This window comes from Rhinolophus ferrumequinum, chromosome 10 (assembly GCF_004115265.2).
Source record: "Rhinolophus ferrumequinum isolate MPI-CBG mRhiFer1 chromosome 10, mRhiFer1_v1.p, whole genome shotgun sequence".
In the NCBI taxonomy this organism is placed as follows: domain Eukaryota; kingdom Metazoa; phylum Chordata; class Mammalia; order Chiroptera; family Rhinolophidae; genus Rhinolophus; species Rhinolophus ferrumequinum.
Window position 1 is genome coordinate 22,116,624 of NC_046293.1, and position 21,825 is coordinate 22,138,448.

General features: G+C 39.9%; 1 pseudogene; it reads right to left on the reverse strand.

Annotated features, from left to right (window-relative positions):
- Positions 1–2,488: 2,488 nt before the first annotated feature.
- The window catches only part of LOC117028740 (uncharacterized), a 36,784-nt pseudogene continuing 17,447 nt past the window's right edge, over positions 2,489–21,825 (reverse strand).

Genomic DNA, 21,825 nt, shown 5'->3' on the forward strand with positions numbered 1-21,825 from the left:
CTTTCTGATGTCAGCTGAGACTATGGTTGGTGTACATCACAGCTGAACTTATCCCTCTGCTTCCTTTCCCATGTTTCAACAAGTTTTGATCCCAAGGGCACTGCTTAATAAACATCCTGCTGCTGTTTTGTCTCAGAGTATGCTGCTGAGAGAACTCAACTTGCAACACTGAAAGTACATACCAATAAAAGTCCATCTTTACTTACAAAATCCCTCACATCTTTACTAATTTATGTTACTAAATTTAGTTACTGTAAAATATGGACTCTTAAACAAGTTACATTATTCTTAGCCTTATTCTGCACACTTCTACAGCCTATAGGTTAGAGGGAAGATGGCCATGGAACAGCTGTATTTTAACACACAGGGCACAGTGCTAGTTCCAGCATAGATTTGTTGGTGAATATCGGGAAACAAAATTTGTCAAACTAAAGGAGATAACTGATCCTTTTAATGAAAATAAAAGCAAAATAAAGAAAAGTAGGAGCTTCCCCTGGAATAGAGGACAAGCACAAGAAATATATTCTGATTGGAGAAATTTTAATTACAGAAATTATATAAAATTAAAAAGGAAAGATCTGACTCTTTCCTCACCTCAACCCATCCTATTCACCCAGAGGTAATCATTGTTGGTTTGGTGTGCATTATTTCCACACCTTTCTCCATGAGTATTTTTTTATAGGTGTGCAAATGTTCAAATATGTGTTTGAACATATTTATATATGTTAATATTGAATTTATTGAATTTACTATACTGATTGCTCTGCAACCACATTATGGAAGTTAAATGTTAATCTCATCTAAAAAATACCTTCAGAACAACATTCAAACTTGTGTTTGACCAAACATCTGGAGACCATAGACTAGCCAAAGTTGACACAAAATTAATCATCACAAGTTCACCCCTTGGCAACCTGGCACGCATACACACGTCTTTAAACCATATCTAATATCTAAATAAAGATAACGTAAGTGTTTTAGTTAGTTCAGGCTGCTATAACAAACTATCATTGCTTGGGTGGTTCATAAACAACAGAAAGATTTTTCTCACAGTTCTGGATGCTGGAAGTCTGAGATCAGGGTGCTAGCAGGGCCAAGCTCTGGTGAGACCTCTCCTCCAGTTGCACACTGCTGACTTCTCCTTGTATTCTCACACGGCAGAAAGCAGAGAAGAGAAGAAGCTCTCTTGTGATTCTTCTGAGGGCACTAATCCCATTCATGAGGGCCCCAGCCTCAGGACCTCACCTAATCCCAATTACCTCCCAAATGCCTCACGGCCTAATACCATCACATTGCAGGGTAATGTTTCAACGCTACCCTGCAATGTGATGGTATTAGGCAGTGGGGCCTTCTGAATTTGGGGGAGGAGTGACACAAACATTCAGTCAACAATAGCAAGGTTACACATCTGCCTAACATGATACAACTATCCCTTTCCCCAGAAGAAGATGCAAAACCCTTGGGTGATATTCACTCTTCTTGATGTCCTATAACTGAAATACCGTGATGTAAAGTGAATATATCTTATGTTACATAATAAAAGGATAAAAGAGGAAAGAAACAAAGATAGTTGATATATATATGTATACCAGGGTGCCAAAAAAATGTATACACATGACTTGTAGTCATCTTTTGTTATCGGTGTATATTGAGTATTACAATTTTAATACAGGTTTTTCCTTTCTTAAAATGTGTATACAAAAATTTTAAAAAATAAAAAGTTAAAAAAAAATGTGTATACATTTTTTGGCATCCTCTGTATATATACTATGCGAGTATATATGAATATGAATACAAATATATTATGAATATGCATATATATGTATTCATAATAAAATAAACAAAATAAGGGTGAAAACTCTTAACAATCACAGTCCTCATTCTTATAACTGGTCATATGGTCATACGGGGTATTTAGAACTACTTTCTTCTACCACTTCCCATTCTGTGTTCCTTTTGCCTTCAATAAGTACCTCAACTGGTTGTAGTTCTTTACTAGGTAGGGTGCCTCAAATCCTCATTTCTATAAGAGCCTGGGTCATTACCAGTCCTGCTTGAATTGGGTTAGTTTTCTATCAACTTTGATCACAGGGTGTGGTAATAATAAGAGACACCCTAAGGGATTTCCTGTATTCCAGACAGTATTACTGTTTCTTACCTCCATTGTGGACTAATAACACAGTTTCCCCTTGGTAGTCAGGGTGAGGCACCCCAGCCAACACAGTAACTCCCCTCTTTCCCTGAAGCCCAAAAGGAGCCCAAAGTGGCTGGATGGCAGGCTTAACTTCCAATTCAATGAAATCATTGATGTGTCTCCTTGTGGTGGCATTCCTCTATTTGGAACTGAGATTTCCCTTCATCACACTGCCACTCAGGGATGCCCCAGAAAGGGTGCAGTCCTGGAGCTGTGTATTTTCAAATTGTGCCTGCATATCCCACAGGACCACCTACAAACCAGGCCCAAGATTTCTCTTCCTCTGTCAGCCGATTATAGGGACTCCCCCTGAGTCCATGGGTACAGGCTGGGAGAGAAAAGGTTATGTAGGCCAGCAGAGCATGCGATCATGAGGACAGGAAGGAACAATTTTACTAGTGGGTCACTAGGGGTAAAAGTGAATGTTGCCACTCCTATTTCCACCCCTTGGTTCCTGGGCCTGTGAATCGCAGCTGTGGCGGGATAGCAGAATATAGAGAGAGCATATACAGCCTCCTGGAAAACCCTGTCCTAGCCCTTCAAGATACTGTCACATAGCTGGCACTGTACTGAGTCTTCAAAAGGCTATTCCGCCACTCTATGAAGCCAGCTGCCTCAGGCTGGTGGAAAACATGGTAAGACCAGTGAATTCTGTGAGCGTGGGCCCACGGTCACACTTCATTTGCTGGGAAGTGAGTTCCTTGATCAGAAGTGATGATGTGTGGAATACCGTAACGGTCTACGGTTAAAGACTGCATGCAGAGGAGGCAAATCCATATCCAGAGTGTCTATTCCAGTAAGAACAAAATGCTGCCCCTTCTATGATGGAAGTGGTCCAATGTAGTCAACCTGCCAGCACATAGCTGGCTGATCACCCCAGCGGATGATGCCATATCAGGAGTCAGGGCAGGTCTCTGCTACCAGCCGCCTGAGCACTCAGCTTCAGCCAAAGCCAGGGCACCGTGACAAGTAGATGTCCATGTCATAAACTCTGTGCATAACCTCCATCCTTGCCACCAGGGCTACTTTGTAATCAGAAGGGTGGCTGGGGATCCACAGAACTGGTATCCACAGAATGGGTCCTCCTGTCCTCCTGTCCACTTGATTATTAAAATCCTCCTCTATCAAGAACACACTTCGGTGAATACTCACATGAGGCACAAATATCTTCACATTTTTCGCCCACTCAAATAGGTCTATCCACATACTTCGTCACCAAATTTTTTTGTCACCAATCATGTTCCTTCCAAGTCTCTGACCATCCAGCCAAACCACTGACCACAGCCCATGAGTCAATATACAGTCACATATCTGGCCATTTTTCCTTCCAAGCAACATGAGCAACCAGATGCGCTGCTTGACGTTCTGCCTATCGGAAGGATTTCCCTTCACCACACTGCCATTCAGGGATGTCTCAGAAAGGGGGTACAGCCCTGTAACTGTGTACTTTCAAGGGGTGCCTGTATATCCCACAGAACCACCTATAAACCAGGCCCAAGATTTCTCTTCCTCCGTCAGCCGATTGCAGGGAACTCCCCATGAGGCTGGGAGAGGAAAGGTTATGTAGTTGGAGTAGGGATTCTTTTACAACTATGAATCTAGCTCATTTGTTTTAACAGTTGGATAGTATTAAATTTAATTCTTATACAATAATACAAGCTTCCCATTGTAATGGGCTTTTAGCTTGTCTTCAACTTTGTTGCTTATAAAATGGAGATATATATATGTATATATGTATACATACACACACACACACACACACACACACACACATACAGGGGGTGCCAAAAAATGTATACACATTTTAAGAAAGGAAAAAACGATATTAAAATTATGCTGATGCTAACCACTTTGAGCACCTCTTGTAATTGCAGACGTCAAACGTGACTTGTGCTCATCTTTTGCTATCGGTGTATATTATTACAATTTTAATACGGTTTTTTCCTGTCTTAAAATGTGTATACATTTTTGGCACCCTCTGTACATATCTTTATGCATCTATAAGATTTCCATAAAAGTTAGATAATAGAGACAGAAAATAATACATTAACTGTAGCAACTAGATTAGTTACACTAGCACAAAGGTGCATCAAAAGACTCAAAGGACCATTTTGAAATCTATTATAGGCATCCCTGACTACACAAAAAAGAAACTAATGAAACTCTTAAGGGAGTGGATGTGTGTGTGTGTGTGTGTGTGTGTGTGTGTGTGTGTATCCATATATTTTAATACTACTGTTGAGCTAACATTTAAACCAACAGGAGCAATTATTTTCACCCATAATTTTGAGGTGGCTTATCAATTACTGTCACCGAATGAATTTTGGGTATTCAACAATTAGAATAACTTTTAAAAAATTATTCTGTTAGCTGCAAGCACAGTTCCACAAATTGTATAGTAGATCAGTTAGGTATTATGCATTTTCTGACGATTGTTTCTGTCCCAGGAGATGATCCAATCTTGGGTATAATTATTTAAAAAATGCATTTCAAATTCAACAGAAGTCTTATGCACACTAATACATCTTTTCTAAACTTGCCAAACTAATGATATTAACAATTTATATTTTGTAAGTCAAAGAAACTCATTCCATTCTAGCCAAGAGTATGATTTTTCCATTTTCTTTTATGAAAAACTTCATACTTTTATGAAGAAGTTTCATACTTCAGTAGCTGGTTATATTTCATTTGACTAAGTTAAGAATAGCAATCTCGTACATGGGCAACTAAAATGTGTATCTCTATTTACAGTCCATTGAGCTAGTAGAGATTTCACCTCTGACTCACACAGCAAGAACTTCAGGCAAAGCGCTTTGAACCTTTGTCAATTTCAAAAGCAATTGTCCTCAAAGGTAGAAGGAGTCTCTTCTTTGGTGGATCTTCTACAAGCAGTTGCTGCTTGTTACAAAATCTTACAAGTTAGCCATCTTGTGAAAAATCACCCCACATTAAAAACAAAAAAATAGCTTAAATCCCATCATCTAATATTTTATTGGGGGGCTTTAAAGCCTTTCAATCTTCTAAAAAAAATCTCTTAAAATACAAATTCCTGGGAGAGTTAATCCCTTAAACCAAGAGCACAGCTATCATCTTTGTTGAACATTTAGAAATAAGACACAGGATTTGGGCAAGGAGATAAAATCAAGAGAGGAGTGGGCCATAGAGCCAAAAAAAAATTTTTTTTGCCTATTTTACAATTTTAGCCATAATCTAGCCTTATAAAATTTCAGGTAATAAATGAATCAGAAGTATAAACCCAAACTAATTTAGGCTTCCATATTAATTTATCTTCTAAAATGTTTCAAAATATTTATCTGATAACTCTAGATATCTCTTCCATCAGGCATACTTTCTTTTCAATTTATGAACTTTCCATACCTTGTTCTTTCTAGAAGTCATCAATAATTGCTACCTCTGGAGAATGGATCCCTTTTTATTCTCCCATCGCTCTACAGTTAACCATTATGTTAACTATTGTCATGAGCATGTCCTTGCTTTCGTTTAGTTTTACCACCCAAATGTGTATCCTTAAATAATATAATTTAGTTGTGCCTATTTTTGAACCTTATAGAAATAGAATCATACTGTATGTACTCTCTTTTGCTCCATATTGTTGCTTATAGTTGTACTTAGTTCATTTTCATTTCTGGATAATTTTCCATTTTATAAACATACTTCAGTTTATTCCTCCATTGTACAGTTAATTGATATTTATAACATTTCCATTTTGGGGCTACTATAAACAATGCTTCTATGAACTGTTACACATGAATTCTGATAAATATAAACACACAGTATAATTCCTAGGAGTGGGACTGTTGTGTCACAGGTACGAGTATCTTCAACTTTACTTGAGAATGCAAACTAATTTCCAAAGCAGTTATGACAATTTACGCTGTCACTAAAGGTGTGTGAGAGCTCCTGTCACTTCTATCCTGGTCAACCCTTGATATTGTCAGATGTTCTAGTTTTTGCAAATCTGGTAGGTTTGGAAAGGTATCCCACTAATCCACTAGCTCTGATTAGAAATGAGGTTGAGCACCTTTTTTATATATTTTACAATCATTTGGATATCCTTTATTGTAAAATAGTGAAATACCCATTTTTTTCATGTTTTGCCTTTTTTCTATAGGGTTGTTCTTTTTTTTTAAGAAGTTCTTTATTCTGGATACTAGTACTTGATTGGCACTATACTAGTACTTAATAGGTGGCAAAAATCTTCTTCTATTCTATGCCTTGTCTTTTCTGTCTTTTCTATTGCCTTTTGACACAATTTTAATGTAGTCAATCTTTCCCTTTATGTTTAGTGCCTTTTGTGCCTTAATAAGTCATTTCCTAAACATGAGGTATTCTCCTGTATTTTCTAATACAGGAGTTTTATAGTTTTGACTTTAATACTGAAGTTATTAATCTAACTAATATTGATTTTTGTCTATGGTATGAGGTAGAAGTCAATTTCACTTTTTTCCATATAGATACCTAATTGTTCCAGCACCAATCTTCCAGAACAAGAAGAGATGCTTCTGGGGTTTTTCTTTTCTTTTAATGCAGGTGTAGGAAATCTTGAGCCCTTGACTTAATTACTCTCAGCTCATAGAGAAGTTAATAAGAAGGGGTTCGATTTATTTCAATAGTTGCTAAAACTCAAAAGGGTTGCTCTCTTTACATGGTTAGTTGAATAATTTAAAAGAGACTCAAGATGGAAATAAGTTTTTCTTTCTAAAACTGAGATCCAGCATGCCTAATTTAGTATAGAAAATAGGCTTAACTATATTAAAAATGAGAAAGTAGATAAAAATATTTCTGGATATGTAACATTTAATCTAATTCAATAAACCCTTGTGAAGTAAAATATTTTCTAACACTTGTCTTATGCCTAAAGGTTATGCATGTTTTAGTGTTTTCTTGCTTATTTATTTTCACTATCTCTGTAAATAAATTGAATTTTAAGTTTTTTTTACTCTCAAGGTTTCAGCAGAATTGAGACTAAATCTCTACCATGTTTCCCAAAAAATAAGACCTAGCCGGACCATCAGCTCTTAATGCATCTTTTGGAGCCAAAATTAATATAAGACCGGGTCTTGTTTTAATATAAGACCGGGTCTTGTTTTAATATAATTGTAGAGTTCTATTTCTTTTAGAAGAATTATGACTGATAATCCAAAAAACTTAATTATGCCTAGCAAAATTCCATTATCTCATTTCCCAAGGGGAACCACTGAGTTCTGCCCCACCAGCCAGGACACACAGGAACTCTGTTTTAAAGCAGTTCCACATGAATGACCGGCTCTCCCTTGTGTTCTCTGCGGCTGGGAATCACCTCTTTGAAAAACACAATGCCATGCTGAATGTGCATTTTTTCATTAAAATGTGACCTGTTTTCAGGCTGGTCTCTGTGCTCCACATTCAACTACCCCTTTGGCCAAATTCACACCCACATATTTTGGACATTCTTCTGGCCTAAAACTGCACCCAGAGCATCTGTTCTGTGCAAAGGACTAATGAAAATTTTTTAAAATGTGCGTGCAGGTCAGAAACCAGTCTAGTGACTGCACATCCCCCTTCTGGTGCTTGATCAGCCCACAGAACGTATGAGACAACTATCAGCCACGTGGAGTTGATGTCTTACTTTAAATCTTATAACTTTTACAGATGGGAAAGCAGGGAGAAAAACAAAAACAAAAACAAATGTTAGAGAACATTTTCTTTCTTTCTGTTTCAGTTCTTGGCCATTTGATAACCTTTTATGGTTTCTAATATTAGACTCTTAAAAAAAGTTATTTCCTTAGGATGTTCTATTATAATCAAGAGTCTAAGAAAAAGTTTAGGTTTTTTTTCCCACAAGTGGAAAGAACAAGAAAAATATAATTTTAAATCTCCCATAAGGAGGAAAGAAAGCTTATATACATTTTCCTTTACCTAGAACTCTTTCTTTTCCTCTTTTCTCTGTGTCACTGCTAGGAAAAAAACCATAAAGGTAACCAATTCTGGGAAGAGAAACCTAATACATATTAAAGGAAAATGTATTTTTAAAATGTAGATATTGGTATGAATATATTTTATTTTTTTAAAGTAATGTCATGCATAAAGATGAAATTGAAGACTGATGACTAGACATTATTTTCAAATAAAATCTCCCAAGTTATACTATATAAATCCTTGGCCAAATTTCCCTCTTGCGTATAGAGTCAAATGGTCATAAAGATGACTAAAGATGCTTCACCTAGCTTTGCCTAAGGAGGTGAGTTTAGGAATATATATAGAGAACTACTCTTTAATAAACAAAGGTTTAACATTTCTCTCTACCCCTCTGCTACATACAAGGGCCATTTGCCACCCAGGCAGGAAGGAGACAACACCTTCAGACATTCTGTATAGAACCCAGTGAATTCTTTTGACCAAAACAATGAGAACCCTCTGTTCTGGCCACCTAATGTTGTAACCATCTCTCTAAATGTCCTGTTTATGACCTTGGCCAGTTAGTTGTCCTTCACAGCGCTCTGTGCTTGGAATAGCTACTATGATTGCTTTGGATTCCCTCTTCCAGTCTGTGCAAACAGAATTTCGTTTCCTCCCCCCGACTCACCCCACCCCCTGCCATACTGAGGGAGGCAAAAACAGAACCTAAAAAGTGATCAATAAATGTAGTACGGGTGACAGTGAAACTACTGTGGAATTCGTGGTTCCTAATCCTCTGCCATTAAGGAGAGAACTTTGTAAGAAAGCAATTTCAACTCTAATGCATCCCCACAGCATGGGCCAAAGACATAGTGAAAGTAATGCTACAAAAAAAGAGCCAGAGCTAAAGTAAAAGAGCCAGTGCTATCCCTTAAATGTGGTTTTCAGTTCCTTACCCAACAGAATTCGGGTGCAGCTTCAATTTATTGTGATTCTAATCTCTTAAAAAAGAAAACAAGGGTCTACACAAAATATTTTCCAGTGTTTGTCTTTTCCTTCAGAGTCAGACACTGTTTATTTACAGTATAAATAGTTTTCATCTTTTTAATTTAAACTGATACCTTTCAAAGGTTAGTGAATCTGAATGGGAAGTAGAATTAACAAATCTAAATGTTTGCTTTTCTCAGGTAGCAGAGCAGAAAAGACAACTGCTTTGCAGAAAAGTATGATCCCAGAGCACCCCCTTATGGCAAAATGCACTAAAAAAAAAGTGCTCCCATGGGAAAAGTCAAAACATATTTTAAATGTTCAGTATAAGGAGAAAGATATTGTTTTTCCACTCTTAAGACATTCCATTTTTGATGGAAAATTGTAAATAACATTTTCACTCAAATGAATGATCTCAGTTCACTTTATAAGTAGACTTATTTATTTTATTTTATTTTTTGGGGGGGTGGCCAGCCCGGTGACTCAGGTGGTTAGAGCTCCATGCTCCTAACTCCGAAGGCTGCCAGTTCGATTCCCACATGGGCCAGTGGGCTCTCAACCACAAGGTTGCCAGTTTGATTCCTCGAATCCTGCAAGGGATGGTGGGCTGCACCCCCTGCAATTAGCAACGGCAACTGGACCTGGAGCTGAGCTGCACCCTCCACAACAAAGATTGAAGGGACAACAACTTGACTTGGAAAAAAAGTCCTGGAAGTACACACTGTTCCCCAATAAAGTCCTGTTTCCCTTCCCCAATAAAAAATAAAAATAAAAAAATAAAAAATAAGTAGACTTATTTACTACTTCGAAAATTAATTTCTTTTAATGCTATAATATGGAACCCTATACTTTAGATTCACACAATCATAGCAAACCTAAACTAACCCAGTTTTTATATTCCTGATGAGCTTAATTCCCAGATGGATTTCTTCTACCACCAGCTGAACTTGAAGTATTTTGGAAAGTGTCATCTTTCATTAAAGCATTCAAACCCACTGCCCTATGAACTCCTCTTAGAGAACTCCACCATCATAGTCCATTTGTGTTCTGAGCTCTGCAGTATGAGCTGTCATTCACTAAACAGGATCGTTGATTCCTATTGTTAAGATCATGAATGGCTACAGCTGTAAACATGGTTCTCTGGAGGGATTTTGTTATAGCTGGAAAGACAAGAAATGAGATAATTCTGACCCATGCAGGCAAATGTTTACAATAATTTATCATGACAGGAAATTTACACATAACTCTGTTTCCTGTTATTTCTTAACCCATTATTTAGACTTTTCAAATGTTCTATATGTATTAAGAATAAATCTCTATGTTCTTGTATTAAACATTAGAAAAAGGCATTCAAATTTAAACCAGTGACAGAACTTGGTTCAAGAGTATCTTTAAATGCTAATCTAGAGAATAATACTAGATATTGAGTTTCTCTATTCCTTTGAGATAATGTTTTCATTATTAATCTACAATCTTCTTATCCCGAAGGCACAATATAAATCCCATCATTGCAGGGTTCCAAAAAGGTCAGGCCTAACTAAGGAAGCTGGAGTCCTACAGAGTTAGATGAGATCTACCGGTTCAACATGGGACCAAAGTTGGGATGTGGGGACTTGAGAAATAGGCTCACAGGTGCAAGACTAACACCAGGGTAGAGGGGGCAAAGGCAGGAAGGATTATTAGACAAAAGGCCCAAACCAAACGTTCAAACCAGCTATTCCCCACCATAAGAATGGGCCAACTGCTGCCAAGGTTTGGGTCCTTGTGAACAAGTTGGGGCAGGGTATCCTCCGTAAAGCATCCATTAGTGGGCACATTCTGAGACATAAGTCCAAGTAAAAGTTCTGAAACAGCTCAAAGGAGCAAGCCAGTTAAGTAAGGTCAGTGCAGATCCAGTGGACAGGAAGTATGACCTAGAGCCAGAAAAGGAGTCAGGGTGGGTCCCGGGCAGAGTATGAATGGAGTTTGCCTTTTTTTGGTTGTTGAGTAGGACTGGATAAAAGGTATAGGCTGAGGGTCAGAGAGACAGAGACTGGGAGATTGAGAGAGTATTTAGCCCCCAGTTGGAACTTTTAAAATGTTTATTTCCTCTTCCTCCCATCAAAAAGTCCCAGCACTCAAAACAGAACATAAAATGTGGAATACTTACTCTCACTTTACCTACAATTTCCATCATGACTTCAAATTATTCTCACTGTTAATTATTTAAAAGAGACTTTTGGTTTTTTTTCTAAAATCAATCCAGTGGGTTGGTCCTGATCCACTGATCAGAACCTTGGTCCTTCCCTAGAAAAATGTTAGCTCCAGGGACTCATGGTCTCTTGAAGCCACTTTTAACCAGCGATGAATCTTACTTCATCCAAATGTACCTCCCTTGCCTGCCCCAGCCTTGGCATTGAAGATGACCGTACATCCAATGGTCACTAGGTGACTGAATGGCTGATTTCCTAATTTCAGGGTTCTGTCCCTCTATCAGCAAGCAATGGTTCTTATTCCAGAATTTCCTGGAAACTATCAGGAAAGTCCACTAGAGGTCACTTTACTGCCACATACAATGGATGGAGAATTTCAGAGCTTAGTTTCCCCTAAAAAGGTTATGAGATAACAGTGTGGGGTGTGGAAGTTTTAAGAAAATATGATAGCAAATTGAAAATTACTTATGTCTTTCCCATGCCATAGTGCACAGTGCTTTCAGAATTTTAAATATATAAAGGTTAAAGTGCTTATAGAAATAATGGAAAATTCAGATGAAATCAGTTTATTGCTTCTCAAAAACCACACTGACTGCTTGCTTATTCCTTCATGCTAGTTCAGAACCCATATGACTCCAGGAGGACTAGAGCAGGCAGGGTTCCTAATTTGGAGATGGTACATTCTTGGTTATCAGAAGGTGTGTAAACCTCTAAAATTGTATGCATTTTTCTGAGGACAGAAAGACCCTCAAAAAGGTTTAAGAAATGACAGAGAGAGATTCAGAACCACTGGGAAAGAACCTTTTCCTTTTTACACTCTTTCCTGACACCAAAGAAAATTCAAAAAGAGACTTAGACTCAGAAACTCTAACTCTGATTATCTCAGCCAGTCAGGGACAGATCAAGGAATTTATGTTTGAGCCCCTGTTCTTTAGAAAGAGCCTGAATGACAGAACTGAAAGGCTAGCAAAGCCTCAGCATTCACAAACTAAAAGATAAAGAATAAATGATAATTGTCAATAGTTAAGGCAGAATGCAGGCTGAAAACAAAAGGAAGATAAATGAGAATGGCTCACCAGGACCCTAAACGCCAAGCTCTAAGGACAAATGGGGATCACTGGCATAGAAAAAGGGGTGAAAACCCCCAGTGTGATGCAGATTTGTTTGAAGCTGAGTGACTAGCTCCTAGAGAAGGGCGTCCCCAGAGGCCAGCTCACCCCTCCCCCACAGCCATGCGTGAGCTCACAATACCTAGCCTTCAGATGGCAGTTCCCTTGTAGGGATTTAAAATGACCAAAATGGAAAGCTCTGGATGAGCTGGAGCCTGCCATCACTGTGAAGTTTGAGAATTCAGAAAGTCCTGAAGTGTGGACTGGTGAAGGTGAAAGGAAAGAGAATTCAGGGAACTGTGATGTATTTCTGTTCCTTTAGGGAATGAAGATTTGAGCTTTGATGTGTACTTAAATCATCTCTGGGGAGTTTGGAGTTTAGGATGTATTGGAAAATAAAGATCTTTGCTTTTGACCATTATTCCTGACCTTTCCCGTCTATCAATTAAATTTGACTTATTAACAATACCTAGCAAAAATCCTGTGCATTTTTAAGATAGTGCCTAACTATTCTCCCTAATCCTTTAGGAAAATGACCATATTCTCTCATTTTAGCACTGGACTCAGAACTGGACAGGCGAAGGAAAGAATTGGGCTTTATACTATGCCTTAAAAGCAAACAAACTGGAAATCCTAGAGTGGAATCATCTCAAACTACAGGTGTAGTCCAGTTTTGGAGCAGTTTGCCATTCATATACTCCTAAAGATACTACCAAGTTCTTTTTAAATCAAAGGATTAAACAGGCACCACTATCTGCAAGTACTTAGGGGAAAAATGAGCAAATTTATACCTTCAAGCCAATAACATCCAGTACACTGACTATACAAACAGGTAGAAAGAAAACTGAGAGACTGCAAGACTGAGTCCAGCTCCAAAACAAATTCTGTGACTTTCTCAGTTCTCTTTCCCTTTCCCACAGATAGCCATTTAATCTGACTTTTAGTGTATTACAGTGAAAAGTACAAGGATTTGAATGAAGCCCAGGCATGCATCCCTTGGGAACTCTGAGTTTTAAATGCCAGTACAGCCAGTTTATAGTTGGGTGGTTTTGAAGATTTATTTAACCTCAGTTTCCTCATCTGTAATATGGGGATAAGATCTACCTTATAAGGAATAGGGATGTGTGTGCATGTACGTGTGTGTGTGTGTAAACTATCCCATCTTCCTTCTCAATTGAGAGAGTAAGACAACATACAATGCACAGAAAGCACTCTGAAAAATAAAAGTACTACATAAAGAGCGGTAATTAATAAATCCATAAAATGATATGAAGCATATGGAGGGCTCACTTCTGCCATCATGAACAATAAAAATAGACTAAGACTTGTTTCAGACCTATTGAAATTACTCTTTCAATAACTTGTAGAACCAATAAGAAGCTACTAGAAGAGTAATTCTCACGCAACATCAGGAAAAGTTATCAATAGTGGTCCTAAAACAGAAGGTCCCTTCCTGAAATTTTGAGTTCCTTGTGACTAGTGGTAGGACTGTTGGGCAGAGCAAGAAGATGGGAGGGGAATGAGGAAGGGACTCAAGGTTGTCCAGATCAACTACTGACCTGGACTTCATAAGATCTCTTCCAAACCTCAAATCTCTATGCTAGAGAATTACAGAAGGAGATTCTACCTTAAAATTACACTCTTGACCTAGATTACTGCCCTTGCTCAACTTCCCAATAAGCATCTTTCCTACACTGGAAAGTTAGTTAGTGCACTAACGGAAGGAAAAAATGTCCACATTTCCTGCTTCTCTACAATTATTCCTTTGCAATTATTCAGTCACAGGAGCTAGAAACCTAGCTCCAGAAGACAGTGGCTTTAAAAGCAAAAGCTACATTAATGATGTAAAAATAAGTTTTTGTATCATGATGTAAATTGGTCAAAAACAAACCTTTAAGTGTGTATTGGGGGTGGCTGGTTAGCTAAGTTGGTTAGAGCATGGTGCTAATAACACCAAGGTTGCTGGTACAATACCTGCATGGGCTACTGTGAGCTGAGCCCTGCTCAAAAAACAAAAAAGTATGTATTTGAATTCAATCTCCAATTTATAGTCTTAATAAAATTGCCTTTTTCATGAGAATTCTAAGAAAAGCAAAACTATTTCTTACCAGAGCGCCTGAAGGCCTATTTATGAAAGTTTTTGAAAAGTTAAAATAAGCTAGAAGCCACCAAACAGATCGTGTGTGGCATACCTAAAGCAGAGCCAAGGCAGAGAGACCTCCAGTCATCTCAGTGCGTATAGACCAGGCATGTACATGAGTCCCATCGTCTCAGTGCGTATAGACCAGGCATGTCCATGAGTCCCGTCATCTCAGTGCGTATAGACCAGGCATGTACATGAGTCCCATCGTCTCAGTGCGTATAGACCAGGCATGTCCATGAGTCCAGTCGTCTCAGTGCGTATAGACCAGGCATGTACATGAGTCCCATCGTTTCAGTGCGTATAGACCAGGCATGTCCATGAGTCCAGTCGTCTCAGTGCGTATAGACCAGACATGTCCCGGAGTCCCGTTGTCTCAGTGCGTATAGACCAGGCATGTCCCGGAGTCCCGTCGTCTCAGTGCGTATAGACCAGGCATGTACATGAGTCCCATCGTCTCAGTGCGTATAGACCAGGCATGTCCATGAGTCCAGTCGTCTCAGTGCGTATAGACCAGGCATGTACATGAGTCCCATCGTTTCAGTGCGTATAGACCAGGCATGTCCATGAGTCCAGTCGTCTCAGTGCGTATAGACCAGACATGTCCCGGAGTCCCGTCGTCTCAGTGCGTATAGACCAGACATGTCCCGGAGTCCCGTCGTCTCAGTGCGTATAGACCAGGCATGTCCATGAGTCCCATCGTCTCAGTGCGTATAGACCAGGCATGTCCATGAGTCCCGTCGTCTCAGTGCGTATAGACCAGGCATGTCCATGAGTCCCGTCGTCTCAGTGCGTATAGACCAGGCACTGTCCCGTGGTGGAAATATGCATAGGAATCCTTGGAGTCAGACTTCCTGGATTCAAACCCTGGGTTGCTACTTGCTAGCTACATGACCTAAAAGAAGTAACTTGACCTCTGTACCCTAGTCTCTTCGTCTCTAAATGGGAATAACAGTATATGCTTCATGGGCTTAACGTGAGGATTAAATGACCAAATATTTACAAAGCTGCTTGCAGAGTCCTCAGGCATATAAGTGCGTGCTCATGAAGTAACAGCAACCATTAATACAGTGGTTCCCGCTAGATGGGCGATAGGTTTTAAATGTAGACCTTTTGAAATATTTCTAAATAAAATTTTTATTATAAAAATACCATATGCTCATTGCAAATGTGGAAATGACTACAAATAATTTAAAAAGAACATCGTACCAGTTAGAGAAAAGGTTGTTTAATATTTGGTATGTTTCTTCCCAATATTTTTCCTTGCACACCTTTACCTAGTTGGGGATCAAATGTACTCAGTTTGGTAGAATGAGGACTAAGGTTTAGAGTGGACTGTGAGATTATGTCGCACTTCCTTCAGTATCATAAGTAAGCTATTCCAAGATACCACCACCTTGAAAACCGTATTTTCCTCTTCCTATTCTTCATTATCCTCTTTCTTCAGGAGTTTACTATCTACCCAGGAAGGACACAGCCCTGTGATCCCTGGCTTCCCGTGCATTTTTTCACATTCAAATGTACTAGTACATCTCTTTCTCTAACCGCCTCAGGAGGCACCCGTTCCTTATACAGTCCACAACTTCAATCCCCCTTTCACTCCCACACCGGAGCTCCAAAGCTCGGGACTCAGTCCTGCTCCACAGCTGGCTTTGCAGAATTCCTCCCCTGGATTGTCGTGGAGAGTGATGTTCACAGATGGAGCTCCTTTCCATAACAATTTCCTTCATTTTTTTTTAACTATACAAATTTACATAAAGTTTCATAGGTATAACTACCTGTTTGTCCTCATATTAAACTTATGGCAAACATAACTTTACTCTGGAGAGTCAAGAAATTGATTGCTCCCTACTCTATAATAAGGCACAGTGGTTGTCAGAGTTGGGGAGCATCAATTGCTACATCTATTCTAGCACTTTTAACCCTGTGGTTCGTTCATCCTATAGCTATTGCTATTATTATTTCAGCAATAAACTATGTCACCATAATAATGTACTATCACCACCGTCAGCAAACCACATTATCATGTGTCTAAGTAATTGGCTATGTCTGTTACTTTTTACACATATTTGTCATTCAATTCACAAACCAACTCTGTGAGATCACCTATTTTGCAGGTATAAAAAAGAGGATTTGAATCAAGTTTTGTTTTGATTCCAAAACCACTGAAATTTTATTCTAATTCATACCCTGAAAACCTTCTCTGGGTCATACATATTTCCAGAATTTTGGCACAATAAATTTCATAATACTGTAATATAATCTTTTAGATTCATCCTAGAATATTAGAGCTCACAGAGAAAGACATTAAAAAAAATAACTGTGTCTAAGTATGAATTCTCTTTGAGAGAGTATAGTTTCTAGGGGGAAAAAACATGAAGTGGGGAGATATGGAGCAGATGCCTGTCTAACCAGCCAAGTTGACTAAATCAATCCTGGAGGCAGCTATCAGAGCCAGTACAAGCACAGCCTCACAAAAGCAGGTTGGTAATATAATACCTAAGGTAACCAAACCCTCTGGAGAAAGTGCAAGACAGTCCAGTGTGCCATCGAGTGCTACTGTTCTTTGGCTGACACAATTACAGAGTTCTTAGGTTAAATCTTTTTATATGACAACTATGCCTATCACTTGATGAAACATTTTCCCACCCAACCCATATAATCTGCAGTAACAGTATAATCTGTATATTTCTTCTGAGGGCTCAAAAGAAAGTAAAAGCTCAATTTTCCAAAATGCTCTGCTTTTGCTTTTCAATCCTTTTCCCTGCCCCTCTATGGTGGCTCCTTTACGTGACTGACGGCACTAGGAGTAGTACATGACTCACATGGAACAGGCTGCCACTGTGCTGCCAATTTTCAAGCCTCTCAAAATAAACAACAAGCAACAAATTTTTTTAGTATCTGTCATCCTATCTGCAACGTCCATCTCTGGTTCCTCCCATCTCTGTTATGTGGCTTCTCTAAAGTTTCTGGCTGGTCTTAGACTGTAATAAAAACAATTTCCTTATGACTTTTCCAACTGATAATGGCTCAAAGAGCCAGGGCGAAGAGCACAGCACACACAGTGTGCATAGTAGTTACACACGTGGGCCCATGTGTACACAAAAGATGGCCTACAGGACACATATACACAAAGCATATGCAGGAACAGCTAAAGCACAAAATTAAAGTAGGATTATACTGGAGCATAAGCAAAGAGCTGTATTTAGATTTCAAAGGAAATAGAAATGGATGCTGATAGTCAAATGAACTTATGGAAGAAAGTTTAATCTGAAAGGTTGACTGAATGGAGGTGTCATTCTCATAAGACAAGTTACTATCTGTCTTTACTCAATGACTACATATAGCAAAAGTTCAAAAAGATTGCAGGGCAGAGTGATGAGATAATAATACTAATTATACCAGTAGTAATATTTTAATTTGATTGTTGCTTCATGTCATATCCATTCTCTCCTTAATCCTTACCACAGTTCACAGGAAATTAAAGATCAGGCATAATTTTTGTTGTTTATATTTGATTCCTTCCTTCCTTTAATCAACAAAATGTAGAGTGCCTAACATGTGCCAAGCACTGTTTAACATACTGAAAACTTCAGCAGTAAACAAAACAGATAAAAGTTGCTGTTCTCATTATGGCTTACATTCTAGTGTATACAACACATAATAAAGAACATAATATTAGAATGATGCAGTAATTTAGAATGTATGAAATACTATGGAAAACGAAATAAATCAGGGTAATGGGACATGCTAGGGGAAGATAGCAATTTTAAATGGCATTGTCAAAACAGGCCTAACTGAGAAGGTCTTACTTGAAAGAGTATATCTGGGAAACGAGTGATCACATCAGAGAGAAGAGTCGGTGCAAAGGTCTAGGGGCAGGAGCTTGCCTGGACTATTTGAAGTGCAGCCAAAAGACCCAAATGATGAGGGGGTGGATGGATGGCTCAGTTGGTTAGACAGAGAGCTCTGGGCAACAGGGTTGCCAGTTCAGTTCCCGCATGGGCCAGTGAGCTGTGCCCTCTGCAACTAGAATGAAGTCAATGAGCTGCCGCTCAGCTCCCGGGTGACCAGATGGCTCAGTTGGTTGGAGCGTGGGCTCTCAACCACAAGGTTGCTTGTTCGACCCCCGCAAGGGATGGCGGGCTGCGCCCCCTGCAACTAACAACGGCAACTGGACCTGGAGTTGAGCTGCGCCCTCCACAACTAAGATTGAAAGGACAACAACTTGACTTGGAAAAGTCCCAGAAGTACACACTGTTCCCCAATAAAGTCCTATTCCCCTTTCCCAATTAAAAAAAATCTAAAAAAAAAAACAAAACAAAAAACCTGTGTGATGAGGAAAATGATAAGAGATGAGGAAAAACAAGGGAGAAGGGTCAGGGTCAGATCCTTAGAGGTCTTTATAAGGACTTAGTTTTTACTCTAAGAGCAATGGAAAGCCATTCTGGCTGTTATGATGAGAAAAGACTATAGGGTAGCAAAAGTAGAAGCAGGGAAGACTAATTAGAATGCTGTTACAATAACCCAGGCAAGGTCCAAGATGGCAGAATAGGTAAACACTATGTCTACTACCTCCCAGGATCACATAAAATTACAATGAAATTATAGAACAATTAACCTTGAGAATCATCTGAAGACTAGCTGAACAGAATCACTATGGCTAAGGATATAAAAAAAGAGGCCATATTGAGACCAGTAGGAGAGGCAGAGACATGAAAAGGGATGACCCCAAACCCACAAGTAGTGGTTGAGCACTGGGAGAGATAACTTAGTGGTGGTGGTAACCCTGAAGAGTGAAGGGTTCCAGCCCCACAATGGGCTCCCCAGCCCAGGGATCCTTGCCGGGAAGAGAAGTCCCTACGTCACCTGGCAGTGAAAATCAGCAAGGATTCCCTTTGTGCATCCTGTTGAGACGGAAGGCAGCTGAAACACAGATGTCCTCTTAAAGGGCCTGCACATAGACTCGCTCACTTGCAGGCACTCACTCTGGTCTCTGGTGGAGGGATGATGACTCGACAGGTGCCAGAAACATACAGGGAGTTACTGAGTTGTGTGGCCTCAGAGCAAGGGCTAGAGAGACAGCCACCATTATCCCTGTGTGGAGCTTGCCTCATATGTAATCTACACGGGGAGCCATCTTTTCTATGTTGAACTCACCCCCATAGGACCAAATCTGAGATTGCATTGGTCTGGTAAAATCCACGTGTGCACGCACCACATTGGTGACTCCCTTGGATGCCCCCCAGCTAGTGTGGCATCACCCTGGGCACCCTAAGCTCCTGGGTGGCCAGTCCTGCCCCAAAAGCTGCAGAAGGCTTGTAAAGCAGTGGACGGCCCTCGGTGACTTGGAAAAATTTCAGTGGTGAGCAGGTAGCCCCAGCTAGCATTGTAGCTTCTCTTGGGCAGCTCTCAGAGAACTGTGAGCTCAAGGTGAGAGGTGGCTGGCCGGGGTGTTCCTGGAGCATTCTGCAAAGTGGCCACAGGCTCGATATTGGTGCAGAAGCTGAATATGCATTAACTTTGTAAAACCCACCAGCCACACCCTGTGACTCCCTGGGATCCCACCCCACCCAGCTAGGGCAGCATTGATGGGGGCACTCTCAGGTCCTGGGCATCCAGCCCTACCCCACAAACTACTAGAGGCTTCTACAGCAGTAGACTGTGTAGCAGTAGACTGGGAAACTGTTGGTAGCTGGCAGCCAGCCACAGCTTGCACTGTAGCCTATCTGGGGTGGCTCCCAGGGTTCTGTGGGCCCAAGACAAATGACGGTTGGCCACAGTGTTCTCAGAGCATTTTGTACAGTGACCACAGGCTCAATACTGGTGCAGGAACTGAATCTGTATTAATGTTGTGAAAACCACTAACCAAACCCCATGATTCCCTGGGAACCCACCCCACCCAACTTGAGCGGCATCCCTCGGGTCACTGTCAACACTTGGCCAACAAGCCTGGCCTGCGCACCTAAGAAGACTCTTTCAAACACTGAGTCTTATGGGCAGCTGGAGGTGGCAACAGGCCTAGAGGGGCTTTGAGGCCTTTTGATAAGCTGCCCCAGGCCCGATACTGGTAGCAGCCAATCTCAGTTCACAGCACATACCGCCAGGTCCAGCACAGGCAGCAAACAATTGCATATAGGTTTGTACCTCCTACCAAGTAGCTCAGGGCTGGTCACAGGCAAGGCTGAAATTGGCCTGCATGGTAGTCCCCCCCAAAAGGCACAAGAAACAACACACTCAGAAGCCAGTCTCAGAACACACCAGAGCACTACCTGATTAGCTCAAGCAGCACACCCAAAGGGTGGTATCAATAAGCACAAGAGCCCACTCAGGTAAATCTCCCTCTCAGGGATCAGCCCCCACACAGCAACTCATATGCTGTGGGCACAGCCAATCCCACCTACTAATGTGCCAAAAGCAATTAAGGTTCAACTACAACAGGAGAACATACGCAACACACCCAAGGGACACTCCAGGCACACATGCACAGGTGATCAGAGAGACTACACCACTGGACTACACAGGACACCTACTATATAAGGCCACCCAGCAAAGACTGAGAGACATAGGAGATCTACCTAATAAATAGAAGCAAATACAGAGAGGCAGACAGAATGAGGAAACAAAGAAACATGTCTCAAAAAAACAAGAGAAAACTCCAGAAAAAGAACTAAATGAAATGGAGGCAACCAAGCTACCAGAGACAGAATTTAAAACACTGGTTATAAGAATACTTAAGGAACTTAGTGAAATTTTCAACAAAGAGTAAGCATAAAGAAGGACATAGAAACCATAAAAAAGAACCAGTCAGAAATAAAGAATACAAGGATTGAAATGAAAAAAAACAAAAACAAAACACTAGAAGTAATCTACAGATTAGATACAGCAGAGGAGTGAATCAGCAATTTAGAAGACAAAGTATAATAAAAAAAAAAAAAAACCCAATCAGAACAGCAAAAAGAAAAAAGAATCTTTTTAAAAAAAGATAGTTTAAGGGACAAAATCCAGCATCCATTTATGATAAAAACTCTCAGCAAAGAGGAAATATATCTCAACACAATAAAGGTCATATATGACAAACCTAGAGCTAACATCATACTCAATGGGGAAAAGCTAAAAGCATTCCCCTTAAGATCAGGAACAAGACAAGAATGTTTACTTTCACCACTTTTATTCAACATAGTACTGGAAGTCCTAGCCACAGCTATCCAACAAGAAAAAGAAATAAAAGGCATCCAAATTGGAAAGGAAGAGTAAAACTCATTATTTGCAGATGACATGATACTATATATATAGAAAACCCCA